Source organism: Bos indicus x Bos taurus, chromosome 11 (genome assembly GCF_003369695.1).
Source record: "Bos indicus x Bos taurus breed Angus x Brahman F1 hybrid chromosome 11, Bos_hybrid_MaternalHap_v2.0, whole genome shotgun sequence".
NCBI classification, from domain to species: Eukaryota; Metazoa; Chordata; class Mammalia; order Artiodactyla; family Bovidae; genus Bos; species Bos indicus x Bos taurus.
Genome location: NC_040086.1, coordinates 98,972,847 through 98,976,529, shown reverse-complemented (window position 1 = coordinate 98,976,529; position 3,683 = coordinate 98,972,847). Strand labels below are relative to the sequence as shown.

Sequence of the window (3,683 nt, the reverse complement as noted above, 5' to 3'; positions counted from 1 at the left end):
TTATCTAGTTGTGGCACAGAGGAGCTTTAGTTGCGGCATGTGGGATCTATTTCCCTGACCAGGGATCAAACCCGGGCCCCCTGCATTGGGAATGCAGAGTCTTAGCCACTGGGCCACCAGGGCAGTCCCACACATGCCTGGTGTGGGTTGCGTGTTATATGTTGTATGTGTGATGTGTGCTGCATGTGTGCGTATGGTGTGTGCTGTGTGTGGCTTCAGAGCAATTCACATGACCAAGTCTGCTGTGAGTGTGCAAGTGTGTGAAAGTTGCCCTGCCCATAGGAAGGCACCGTGGGTCACTGACCGTGTCGGGGAGATGTCACCTTCTCGGGGCCCAGGATCACTGGAAACAATGGCACCACCTGCCTCAAGACTTAGCCCTGGTTAAGATTTACCAGACGTGGGGCCGGGGCCAGCAACCTCACATCCTTACTCACTTATCATCATCATTTGTGGTTATGCAGTCACTGAGCCATGTCTGAGTCTTTGCGGCCCCATGGACTGCAGCTTACCAGGCTTCCCTGTCCTTCACCATCTCCCTGAGCTTGCTCTAACTCATATCCATTGACTCGGTGATGCCATCCAACCATCTTCTCCTCTGTTACCCACTTCTCCTCCTGCCTTCAATCTTTCCCAGCATCAGGGTCTTTTCCAACGAGTCACTTCTTCACATCAGGTGGACAAAGTATTGGAGCTTCAGCTTCAGCATCATAGCCCTATTTTATAGATAAAAAAACTGAGGACTTGAGAGGGGAAGAGATCTGATCACTGTCTAGTATAATAAACACGATCCATGAACATACCTTGAAGAACCCCCAAGGGTCTACACGCATATGGGGTCTTACTCCCATCACGTCCCTTCCTGGCAGCCATGGTGAGAAATTGCTTGGTGAGAGGGGGCTGGTTCAGGATGAGGCATGAACACGAGTGTTAGCCGTGGCAGCGTTCTGTCGGCATAGGGTGCTGTGAGTCAGCTGTGCCCCCTGCCAGGGTGTCAGAAGAGCCCTTTCCTTGGGGAGCCTACACCTCACCTTTCAGCTCCTCTCCACTTGGTTCAACCTGCTCTGCAAATCTAGGAATTCCCACCAGAGCCATGCAGGGTTGGGGGGATAGGGGCAAATGGTTTATGTCAATAAACACAATGGGGGAGAGTGGGGGCCCCCCATTTGTGAAGAGTGAAGTGAAGAATCTCACTTCGTGCCAAGAGCCTGTGTGGTATGTGGATCTGTGTTGATGGCCCGCTTGGGCACAAGCTCCTTCTGCCCTCAGTGCCTCTGGGGGGGTTGAGCATTTTCTGATCCATCCGCTTTGCTGTTTTTGTTTTGCTTGTTTGTTTGCTTGCTTATTTGGTGGGAGCAAAGGAGGGGCTTAAACAATCTTAGGACTTCATTGTTATTATCCTTTTTTGCCCAGTTGGGGAAACTGAGGCCCAGAGAAGTGAAAGCAACCTCCCACGGCCTTGCTAACCCAAACCCCACTGAACGTGAGGCCCACGCGGATCTGCGTTCCAGGAGGTTGTGGGGGGGCGCTGGGAGGGGAAGAAGTTAGGGAATGGGGTGTCTTCTGCTCCCCGGGGTTGTCCTCGAGCCTTCCCCGGCCCCTCAGTCAATCGGCTTGTCCATCAGCCACAAGGGAGATGTAGATGTAGCAGTGATTCTGGGGGAGAGGGACAGAGTCCAGCTTCTGAGATAATGGAGAGAGTGCCTGGTGGGGCAGAGGACACAAAAGATGCTGTGAGGATCTGACATACATGAGACACACGTGTACACACACCACACACCATATTCATACATGCAGCACACACCACACATGCCGCAGGCACACCCCTTCACACACACTATATATAACACACAGCCCACACACTCCATACTGAACATACATACCGCAAACAACACACCATACCTAACACACACATACCACACACACACACACACACACACACACAAAGGGGTCCTTTGCGTGGACCCCTTCACCCAGTCCCCACAATCACCCTGTGAAGTAGGTGCTATCAATACCCCCATTTTAATGATTGGGAAACTGAGGCTCAAGGATTTGGAGCTTTGAACAGATGGACGTGTCATGGAACACAGGTCAGCCTGTCTCCAGAAGCCACACTGAACGTTCCCTCCGATGCACAAACAACAAAATCGAGAACCAAGACACCACCTCCCTGCAGACAGAGCCCCTCCCGGCTGCCTTAGGCACCATCTGGGGCCACGAGGTCCCCCTCTGGGGCATGGAGGCATTTTGGAGGGGAGAGGGAGGCCGGGACTGGATGCCAGCAGGAGAAGAGAGCCCCCTCCGCCTGAGGGACACGGACCACTCCACCTCCTCAGGGGAGGACACAGGGAGGAACCTGACCCAGACCACCCAGACTGCATCCGACACCGTGGCTTCCACATCCCAGGACCCCCAGGCAGGAGGTGAGGGGCTTCCTTCCCCTGCCTCCATGAGGACTGGGGCCCTGGACCCTGTTTTCCCCGAGGCCGTTTTCCCCACCCAGCCCTGGTCCAGCACGGCCCCACCAGCCAGTACCTAGGGAGGGGAGGGGGATCCTGCCTCCCCCAGCCTCCCTGGTCCTCCCTGTGCACCCTCAGGACAGCAGCTCTCCGATGCCAGCAATACTGCCTGCTGGGGAAGGCCAACCTGTTCTCTGCAGTCCTGAGAGGGCAAGACTGGACACAACCTCTGTGCCCATCCTTCGGGGAGTGGGCCTCCGCCTGCAGGAGCATGCGCACAAGAGAACACTCAGCAGCCACGAGACAGAGCGGGGTCGCCACACATATAAACCTGGAAGTGACAGTCACTCAGGTATGTCTGACCATTTGTGACCCCCTGGACTGTAGCCTGCCAGGCTCCTCTGTCCATGGGATTCTCCAGGCAAGAATACTGGAGTCAGTTGCCATTTCTCTTCGCCAGGGGATCTTCCCAACCCAGGGATCGAACTCGAGTCTCCTGCTTGGCAGGCAGATTCTTTACCATCGGAGCCACCAAGGAAGCCCATAGACCTGGAAAGGAGATCGTCATGTGTAAAGGAAAATAAAGCGCTAAACAGGATGTATGGTACTGCTTGGCTTTTATCAAAAGTATTGATATGTGCTTCCATTGACAGAAAAACCTGGAAGTCTTCGTGGTCAATTCTGGACGCTGGGTATCTGGGGAGCTGAACTGTGAGGGGGAGGGAGGGAGATGACTACTATTTTCTTTACACCTTCTGCTCTGTGACAATGAAGACGGCTCATTTTGCTAATTAAAAAAATAAGCAAATAGTGGTAGGCATGGAGTGGGGCATCCTGAGTGTCTTCCAAAGATACAAGAACTTCCTTCCCAACCTTGGTTCAGACAAAAGTGGGGGCTCCATCCACAGGGCTGGGGCTCTCTTCTCCTCTCCGGGTGCCTCAGTGGTGGTCAAGGGGTGGACTGCTGGGCAGTTTTCAGCATCACTCTCCTAAGTTGGGACCAAGAGGCGTTCTGGGAAAACCAGCATAGTCTTGGCCTGGAGAAGCCTCAAGTCTTTGGAGTAAGACAGGTGGGTACATCCTCACAGAGATAAAAGCCATCATCCCACGGGCGAGAGGTGGCAGTGGGGTGGGGGCACCTCTCTGCGCTTGGTGCTCCGCCCAGATCTTCACACACATTGGCTCACTGACCACAGTGCTATGGGTGTTCTCATTTTACTGATG

General features: G+C 54.0%; 1 long non-coding RNA gene across 1 annotated transcript; it reads left to right on the top strand.

Moving 5' to 3' along the window:
• Window positions 1-660: 660 nt before the first annotated feature.
• On the top strand, window positions 661-3,269 carry LOC113901732. The gene is made up of 3 exons (XR_003513521.1): window positions 661-2,423; window positions 2,598-2,811; window positions 2,920-3,269. It is a non-coding gene; the product is annotated as an uncharacterized LOC113901732 (long non-coding RNA).
• The last annotated feature ends 414 nt before the right edge of the window (window positions 3,270-3,683 follow it).